Genomic DNA, 10,486 nt, shown 5'->3' with positions numbered 1-10,486 from the left:
TCCTGCTGCCTTGCAGCTGATGGTTTTGTGTCTGTGCCTCTGCTCTTACTGCTCCACAGGGTCTCCATTGTGTTTTCCTTGTTTTCCACTGAAAATGTCTCTCCATCAGACCCCTGGGAACATGGTCCTGCCTCAGTTTCTCTGGTATCTGTGGCTGAAGTCGGTGTAGCATCTCCCTATTCTGCCATCTTGGATATCCTCTCCCTGGTTTGCGTTCTTTCTTCAGCATTTTGACTAGAAAGATATTCTAAATCCTAGATCACGAATCTATATGTAGTTTTCCTTTTTTTGGGATATTGTTGAGTGTAGTTTTTACAGTATCGATTTAATTCATTCAAAGTATGTATTGCATATTACAAGGTACTGATTTATCTTCCCCCTCAAATAATGGATACACTCTATCAGCACCACTTATTCATAATCCCTTCCTTTTACCCAATGGTTAATTACACTATCTTTATTTTATACTGAATCCTTTTTGAGCAGATAAGTCTGATTGGTTATTTGGTTGTATCATCAGTTTTTCTTTTTGTACAGTGTTAACTATTATTACATCATAATATGTTCTATTATATAGTAATGTAAGTTCACTTAAAAAGATTTATTTATTTTTATTGGAAAGTTAGATTTACAGAGAGAAGGAGAGACAGAGAGGAAGATATTCCATCTGTTGGTTCACTTCCCGAATGGCTGCAACAACCAGAGCTGAGCTGATCCGAACCCAGGAGTCAAGAGCTTCTTCTGGGTCTCCCATGTGGGTGCAGGGTCCCAAGGATTTGGGCCATCCTTGACTGCTTTCTCAAGCCACAAGCAGGGAGCTGGATGGAAAGTGGAGCAGCTAGGACACGAACCAGTGTCCACATGGGATCTCAGTGCATGCAAAGTAAGGATTGAACCACAGGCTACCACACCAGGCCCAATGTAAGTTCACTTTTTGTAGTACTGAACAAACTTGTATTAATAGATATCATGGTTCAGGTTGAATATTAAAAATTTTCTTTTTATATTGGCTATTTTCCCTTGACAACAATGTATTACATATTGTAAACATTTGAGTAATACAGAAGAGTATAAAGGAGAAAATATATATCGCTCTAGTTTCAGCACTAGTTTCTAGTTTAGAAGATAATTTAAAAGATGTTGAATTATGGGCCAGGCACTGTAGCCTAGTGGCTGAAGTCCTCTCCTTGCACTAACTGGGATCCCATATGGGCGCCGGTTCTAATCCCATTAGCCCTGCTTCCCATCCAGCTCCCTGCTTGTGGCCTGGGAAAGCAATGGAGGACGGCCCCAAAGCCTTGGGACCCTGCACCGTGTGGGAGACCTGGAGGAGGCTCTGGGCTCATGGCTTCGGTTTGGCAGGTGTTGCAGCCACTTGGGGAGTGTATCATCGAATGGAAGGTCTTCTCTGTCTCTCCTCCTCTCTGTATATCTGACTTTCCAACAAAAATTAATAAATCTTAAAAAAAGAAATTATAAAAAGATGTTGAATATCCCAGCAATTTATTATGCATATGTTTTATGTCGATCAACATGATGGTATACTTTACTTCATACAGTATCTCAGTGGAACACACTAAATAATACTTTAAATAATTATTTAAATAATTTAAATAATACTTTAAGTCCTTTAATGATTTCAGAAAACATACAGAGCAGAAAGAATTTTGTCAATCTTTCAATCATTTTGGTTTTTTATTATCACATTTTATGTTTATTTGAAAGGCAGAAAGGGAATGACACACAGAGATAGCTCATATTCTGGTTCAGTCTCTCAATGTTTGGCACAACCAAGGCTGGGCCAGACTGAAGCTGGAAGCCAGCAGCTCCATCCGGGTCTTCTAGATGTGTACCAGGGTGGAACTCTCCTTGAGCCATCACCTGCTCCCTGCCAGCTGTGTTAACAGGGAGCTGAAATTGGGAGAAGCACTGCGATTCAAACCCAACTGTTCTCATATAGCAAGCAGATGTACCACTCTGCCAAGTACCAGTCTGTTCTTGCTTCTAGTTCAGTGTTAGGATGAGCATATTCGTTGGTAAGATGGATCTTTTTTTCTCCCTTCCACTTCTTTTCAACAGTTGTGGTATAGGAAGCTCTTTGGGTAAAGTGACAACCCCAACAGCTCTGATGAGCTTAAAGGCATCAAGCTTAACCACCCCTCCCCCCAAACTGTCAAAAATAGCAAGGGATAGCACCATGATTAAGAGATGGAATTCTGTGGGGCCCGACGCAGTGGCCTAGTGGCTAAATCCTTGCCTTGCACATGCCAGGATCCCAAATGGGTGCTGGTTCATGCCCCCCCCGCCCCCCGCCTCTCATTCAGCTCCCTGCTTTTGGCCTGGGAAAGCGGTTTAGGATAGACCAAAGCCTTGGAACCCTACACCCACGTGGGAGACCCAGAAGAAGCTCCAGGCTCCTGCTTCGGATTGGTTCAGCTTCAGCTGTTGCAGCTGTTCGGGAAATGAGCCAGTGGATGGGAGATTTTCCTGTCTCTTCTATCTGCATATCTGACTTTCCAATAAAATTAAATACATTGTTAAAAAAGATAGAATTCTGTAATTAAGCTACATCTTTGCTCCACCTTCCTAACTGAATTGTCTTGCATAAAATCTGTGGATTATATAATTATTAGGATTAAATTCCAGTTTTTTAGATGTGTGATTGGCAAATTGGGAGTTTAAGAAATTGGCAACTTAAGTTGTTACTGATAGTACCATGAATAATTTTTTTTTTTCCTCTCTGTTTTCTTATGGTGTTCCAGTATAAACATTCCGCTGGACTGGAAGTCCTGAGTTAGAAATCCGTGGAATTTAGAGTTTCTGCCAGACTTGATGTGTAGAACTGGTGCCTGCCTGCAAGACAGACAAGCGTGATTGTCTCAGGAGAGAAGGAGGAAAATTGAGCAGGTGAGGGAACTTGCAAATAGGCATCCGAGGAGAACGAGGTCGTGAAAACCTCTGAGCACATATTTGTGCACTTCATTACTCATTTCTAGCATGTAAATAGGTGGATCAAGGGGTACCGATAACTTTAGAACATTCACTTTCTTGGATATAGTTTGGGTAAATCTTAGTTCATGAAGCATGTCACACTCTCAAGTCACATCCAGAATCCTGCTACAATGTTGATAATGTGGACCTAGCCTGATGGTTCAGTGGCTACATCCTTCCCTTGCATGTTCCTGGGAACCATGTAGGTGCTGCTTCATGTCCTGGCTGCTCCACTTCCCTGCCAGCTCCCTGTTTGTGTCCTGGGAAGGCAGTAGAGGATGCCCCAAAACCTTGGGACCCTGCACCCACGTGGGAGACCCTGAAGAAACTCTGGGCTCTTGGCTTTGGGATTGGCTCAGCTCTGACCATTGTGACCATATGGGGAGTGAACCAGCGGATGGAAGATCTCTCCTTTCTGTAAATCTGCCATTCCAATACAAATAAATAAATATTAAAAAATTGAAAATGTAAGAAGGTTGCATTGCTACAAGGTTCCCAGATTGTAACTCTTTCACCTGTACCATGTACCCTATTCCCATAATGCTACGAGGTAGCATTATGAAATTTAGTGAAGAGAAATCTTTCTTTTTTATTTCTATTGCCGAAAAAGTTGATTTTTATAAACTCATTTGTTTCTTGCAAACAAAAATACTGTATACTGCAGTGCAGCGTTCTCAAAATGTTCTCAAAGCCCTGTGTCACTTTTACGTTTCATAAGGTAAAACAGTGATGTAGACTTAAAATGTGGTTTGGGACTTAAATTATGATGTCCAGATCAGCAGCACTTTGACAAGATGGGTGCATCTGAGCTTGCATCTTGCACATTGAGGAGAGAAGAGATTTGCTAGTGGTGCTCTATAAACACTAGGTTTTTAAAAAACTAGATGTTGACAACATTGAGTCTCGGTGAATTCAAGGTGATCAGCTGAAGCGCAGGGGAGCTGGGTTGCTGGTCAAGCACAGACACACATGCTTAACAGTTCACTAAGCAGCAAGTAGGTTTGACTGTGTGTGAATGTTGAAGTGCCTCATCAGACAGATGCCACCTGCAGAGCTCCCCAATTTCTGCTGGGAGCCCAGGAAAGGCCGACACACTGATGAACAGCTTCAGCTTTTCTCTAACACGCAGACAAATGGAAACAGACGCCTCTAATTTCCACTCTGTAGATGGAGAGTGCATCCCTACAAGCTCTGCCTGTAGATGAAATCAGTACATGGGTGCTTCAAAAAGTTGATGGATAATAGATTTAAAAGGTAACTTTCTTTTGTGTGGATTTTAAATGTAAAGATGTGTTTATTTACTTGAAATGCAGAATTACAAGGAGAGATGAGCGTATAGATACACACACAGAGGGAAGAGAGAGAGAGAGAAAAGGATTGAGAGAGAGGATCTTCCATCATTCACCCCTCCACTGCCCAAATGGTTGCAATGACAGCAGCTGGTTTGGTCCAGTCCAGGGCTCACACATGGATGCAGGGGCCCAAGCACTTAGGCAGACCTCCACTGCTTTCCCAGGCAATTGGCAGGGGGCTGGACTGAAAGCATAATACCTGGGACTTGAACTGACATCTATATGGTATGCCAGCAATGCAGGCAGAGGCTCATTCCACTATGACCTAGTGACAGCCCCACAAAAAAATTTTTTTTGAACTATATGCATTGAAACATCTTTAAAGAGTTCTTGGTGGGGGGCCAGTATAATGGCTCAGTTTATTAATCCTCTACCTGCAAGTGTCAACATTCCATATGTGTCCTGGTTCCTGTCCTGGCTGCTCCACTTCCCATCCAGCCCCCTGCATATGGCTCCTGGCTTCAGATCGGCTCAGCTCTGGCCATTGCAACCTTTTGGGGAGTGAACCAGTGGATGGAGGCTTATCCTCTGTGTTTCTTCTCTCTCTAAATCTGTGTTTCAAATGAAAATAAATACATCTTTAAAAAAAGTTCTTGGTGAGACTGGTATTGTAGGGATAGTAGGAAAAGCCACCACCTGTAGTGCTGGCAACCTATTTGGGCATTGTTTCCTGTCCTAGTTGTTCCAGTTCCAGTCCAACACCCTTGCTAATGGAGAGGGAAAAGCAGCAGAAGATGGTCCAAGGACTTGGACTCCTGTCACTCATGCGGGAGACTTGGAGGAAGCTCCTGGCACCTGGCTTCAGCATGGCTCATCTCAGGCTACTGTAGACATATGAGGAGTGAACCAGCAAGTTCTCTTTCTTTCTCTTTCCATTTCAATGTAACTCTGACTTTCAAATAAATACATAAATCCTTTTTAAAAATTCATGGAAAATGCTTTTGTGAAAAAAAAACTATGTGTGGATTTTAAACTCTTTTTTTGCATTAAAATAAAGGTATTTTTAATCCCATTTTCCATGAACTTTAAAAAATATCCTTTTAATCTTAGGTATATGCTATTATTTTAAGTTAATTTAATAATATCCACTGAGAGCCAACTAATGCCTTGGCACAGCTTCTCTTAAAGATTTTCAAAAGTTTTTAGGTAAATATATAGTCACAGAAGAACTATTGCTTGTGGGATATTCGGAAAGTCACAATTTGATGTTCAAGAAGATCTCAAACATTTCGGCCAGAGGTCACATTGTTGTGATTTGAGCCTGCAGAAGTGTAGAGAGGATGTTATTAAGTCTTTGCTTAGACCATAAACAAACTTTAGCCTTATCACATGTCAAGTGTTTGCCTGCTTGTACCTGGTGGGTTGAACTTGCTGGTGCCTTTGTGGAAACATGGAGAATAGTCTAGAAGCTTAGTGATTAGCTCTACTTCTTTGTCCCAGCTTCCCCGTGTTCCACTGAACGACTCTCGCCTCTGTCATTTCACTGTCTAGGACCCTTAAATTAGAAATGGGGGAGGAAAAGAGACTGGCTTCTGTCCTACACATGTCTTTTCTCATGCAGTCTGCCATTGACTGATGGATTTCTTTCCTTTCCTTTTTTTTTTTTTTTTTTTTTACTCACCACCAAAAGTCCTTTATCTTAGTTTTCTCAAAAGCTTGGAGGAGTTACACTGGGTTTGAATTGAAGAAAATAAAGGTCGCTTGAACTATGAAAACAACTGTTTTTCACCTGGTGAGGGCTGAAATCCATGCACACACTCTCACTAAACTGTGCTGTTAGCCAAGCCCTGGGCTGCCTTCACTGCTTTGGCTTTGCTCTCAACCTCTGCTTTCTCTTGTTTTGCCTTCAGCCCTTTTCTTCGCCTCTGGTTCATCCATATTGGGTACTGTCCATGCTCATCTGGAACAGCGTTTCTGTATCTCTCTGTTTCAGTCTCCATTTTCATGTCATCCTTCTGTCACCTTACATTCCATTTTCTCTTGGTGATGTCCGGGTGCCACCACGGTTGCTGTCTTTAATATCTTTCATTAGACCACCACCGTCTACTCTGAGGATATCTTTAAGCCAGCTGAGCTCCTCTGGAGTGTTGTTTTTTCTCTTTTCAGCACGCATCGTCCTTTTGCACTCACTCCCTAAGCTCTTAGCCATGTTTTACCCCTCTGCCGGCACCACCACGAGCTGCCCAAGCTGGACTTAAGGATTACTTGAGAAAGAATTTCTCGGTTTTCGGAGATTCAGCGGATCTCCCCCTTGTCATTTCCCTCAGCCGCAGACCCAAGTGGTCCTACAGTCACACTCCTGACTCGCCCAGGTTTTGCAATCTGTGTCTTCTAGCGTTTGAGAACAGTCTTAGCAAGTTGGAGGGTACAATCTATCTTTTAAAGCAATATCTTGAAAAATCTTAAGGCATTTATTTGGCTTCTGTATGCAGGGAAAAAGCATATCTTGCAATGCTAGTTTTGCCTTAAGATGTCATTGCCTTAAACCTTTTCCATTTCTTCTTCTTTCTTTGTACCAGCGCTATTTTTTTACAAGGTGCACTCAAGATCAACCTGTTGGATTGTGGCACATGCCCTATTCTTCACCAGGGTTCTGGTATCTTTTGAAAGGCAGTTATGTAAATTTTTTTTAAAAGGATTTATTTATTTTGATTGGAAAGACAGATGTACAGAGAGAAAGACAGACAGACAGAAAGATCTGTCCACGAGTTCACTCCCCAAGTGGCCCAATGGCTGTAGCTGAGCTGATCCAAAACCAGGAGACAGGAACTTCTTCCGGGTCTCCCATATGGGTACAGGTTCCCAAGGCTTTGGACCGTCCTCAACTGCTTTCCCAGACCACCAGCAGGGAGCTGGATGGGAAGTGGAACAGCTGCGACATGAACGGGTGCCCGTATGGATCCCAGTGATTGCAAGGCAAGGATTTAGCAACTAGGCTATCACACCGGCCCTTAAGGATCTTATAGTGCCCTACAATACATTTTACGTATCTCCAGAGCATCTACCTAGTGCAAACCAACCTTGTCTCTAGCCTAAAGAAGTTCATGAAAACCTTTTATGAATGTGTGAATGGGAACAATAAGGGCTTTTGCTTGGTTCTAAAATGGGCCCTAACGAAAAAAGATGGCTAATATTTAGGGCAGTAACTTAATTGCCTTTTGACATTCTTTACAGTTTTATCTTTTCTTAGATGAGATAGAAGGGTGCAAACTTTAGTCCTTTGTTCGTGTTAGCAAGAGAAATTAAGAGCAATTTTAAATTCCTACCAAGATTTTATAAGATTCATAAGAGGTAGCTTGCCACTTGAAGAAATAGGAAATCTAATACACCTTTAGTGATTTAATTTTTATCTTTAGTACAGCATAATAAAACACTGAATATTTTAGATTATCATATTTCCTTCTTCTGTTTTAGTAAACCTTATGTGGAAGTAATCATTTGCCAACCTCCCTTTAAAGAATTTACAAATATCAGTTTGTTAAATCACAATATAGGAGGTGGAATCCCTTCAAACTCTCATTCATCAAAGATGACCCTGCTGTCATTTGAGCTTTCTTTTCCTATAGCTTCTTCTCTTTCTCTTGAACACGCGTGTTTCTCATTATAGTTTCCTGCCGGAAACCAGCTCCAGCCGAGCTCAGAGCTCCGGAAGGGTGCATGAATCGGCGGGAAAGAAGACAAGAAGAGACAAGGACCACTATAACATGATGCTCTCACGGACAACTCAAAAAGCTGCCTTCTTTATTTATACAAAAGCACACTCTTTTGCACAACATCCAATTGTTTAATTTTTACTTCATGGTTAAGAGAATGAGTACAGAGATAATTCTAACAAACATTATTATTACTTTACGCTAAACATTCTCAGAAGCCGCTACTCATTCAAACCTGCAGTCACCCGGCTGAAGCCAGGAACTCCGCGGTTGGCAACATATGCGGTTACGTGCTGACAGCTGATTTACTTACATACAAAATCAGTTTTTACTAAGCTTAAACTGGTATTACTTAAAAAATTAGACATACAAAATTAAAAAGAAAGCTTATAAATGAAAGGAGTTTATAAAGGCATATATCATAGATTCTTGTTAAATCTTATAATCAGTCCTACACTAACTACTGTCACCTTCATCTAGCACTGATTCAATTGCTCTTTCGTTAAAGGGCAGTGAGAAGGATCAGGGCAGCTCAGTGTTTCTATGAACAGAGGGTCTTCACAAGAAACTCCTTCTTAATGTTTTCAAACTGTTTTCCTTCCTTAGATACAAGTGCCAATATAAGGAAGAAGTTTGAAACCATTTTCCTCTAGGAACTCGTGACATTTGTCTCCCTTTTAGAAGTTGCCCCATATACTTTTGCTTTACGTGGTGGGAAGCCAGAATGACTGCGTCATCCCACGTGTTGCAGTAAACAAACTCTTTGTACCGCTATAATTGCCGTCTGTTTTGAAGATATCATCACGCCATTTCTTAAGGAGAGCATTACACATCTTAGGGTAAGTTCCAGGACAAAGGTGGGCACATAATAAGACATTTGGGAACAATGTAGGCTCAATTATACTGCTGTGTGCTTTTAGCTGTGTCTCATTGTCTTCAGTTGCTAAAGACACTTTCGCCATAATAGGATTGATAAAATCAGTTTTGCGTATTAAACCAGTTACAGAAATAATTTCCCATTTGCAGAAAAACAACAACGCCCTCAGGAGAATTCCATGAAATATCAGAGAGGTGATCAAGTGTCCAATGGGGTGAGGCAGCAATGAGCTGATTAGAGGCATGCTGCCGGGCCTTGCTGTGCAGCCAGAAACTCCTGGTAGCCTTGTGAATAGGGAAGCTATCCTCCTTGGCACCTTCTGCTCGAACTGCATGGCTTCCCACAGTTGGCTATCATTATTTGTTCTATAATGGAATAAGAGTCTTTGATAGTCTGCTTTTTTGTTTAGCTACATGTCTTGAACATTTTTGCATTGAGTTTATTTAATTGTATGTTACTATGCTGTGTAGTTTTCCATTGTGTGAGGAAGATATGGTTTTATTTATCCTTGTGCTAAAGGAGATTTATGCTATTGGAATTTTCTTTACCAATAAACTTTTCCAACTATAAAAGTACTTTTGAAAGAAGCTAAGTTCTGATGAGTGGAAGTTCTGATTTAAAGGGTGTCATCAGTTATTAGTTAAAATGTGCTTTCAAGTTGTCCAACAGATATCTCCTCTAGAAGCTTATTAGCATACCTATTTTCTTAATCTCTGGGCAACATCGGATATTAAACAAAAAGTATTAAATATGCAAATGATAATAAATGTCTGTTAGTGATGTGTTAAGGAAAAGAAAGAGGAGAAAAATGAAAAAGGTAGTAATTATGGGGCTTGTGATGTAGTCCAGCATCCCATAATGGTGCCGCTTTGTGTCACGGTTGCTCTACTTCCAATTCAGCTCTCTGCTTATGGTCTTGGAAAATAGCACTCAAACTCTAGCAAGCTTTTTTAATACTCTGGCTAAGTTTTCCACTTGTGTTTTCGGCTTGTTGGCTGTGCAGCAGCTCACTTCTGGGAGAAAAGCAGTGAACTTCTCTCCGCCTGCTGACACCTCAGTGGGAGGTTCCCCAGTGACAAGTCCTCACCCATGGTTGCCTGCTTGTTGACTTAAACCTTTTGCTGAGGACTGCTCTGCTGGGTACCAGCAAACTTACACCTTACCCAGCTGGCCATAGCCATAGCTGTTATTCCAATGTCTGGGTCTCAGCCTTGGAGAGAGGAGCACCAAGTAACTTTGGTGCTTATCATCTTAGTTCTGGGATTTTCACTAGGTTTCTCTTTCATTTCCTCTTTCTCTTGTTACTAGTAAATAAGGTTTTATATTACATTTTCTCTAATTCAAACTACTGGCATGGTTCCTGTCTCTGGATGGGACTCACAGGGATACAGACTTGGCAATGGGAATGGACCTAGGAGACAGATGCTCAAGGATTCGATTTTTGGATCGGTTTGGTTATGCCTGTTGCAAGTGCTGAGACTCTAGTGAGAAGTTCAGTGGTAGTGTTCTGTGCCTTTTGGAGCCCAATTAATCAACCTGTCTGTGATCAGCTGTAATGAAGTGCAACAATGGCAAGTGCCTTTCAAGCCCAAATAGCCATGACATTTGACCAA

At 41.4% G+C, this 10,486-nt stretch overlaps 1 pseudogene; it reads right to left on the bottom strand.

The window, feature by feature from the left end:
• Positions 1 to 6,106: 6,106 nt before the first annotated feature.
• Positions 6,107 to 6,492, bottom strand: LOC101516210 (protein LLP homolog; annotated as a pseudogene).
• Between the last annotated feature and the right edge of the window lie 3,994 nt (positions 6,493 to 10,486).

Source organism: Ochotona princeps, chromosome 1 (assembly GCF_030435755.1).
Source record: "Ochotona princeps isolate mOchPri1 chromosome 1, mOchPri1.hap1, whole genome shotgun sequence".
Lineage (NCBI taxonomy): Eukaryota > Metazoa > Chordata > Mammalia > Lagomorpha > Ochotonidae > Ochotona > Ochotona princeps.
Note: the sequence above shows the minus strand (reverse complement) of the source record. Positions and strands in the feature narration are given on the sequence as shown.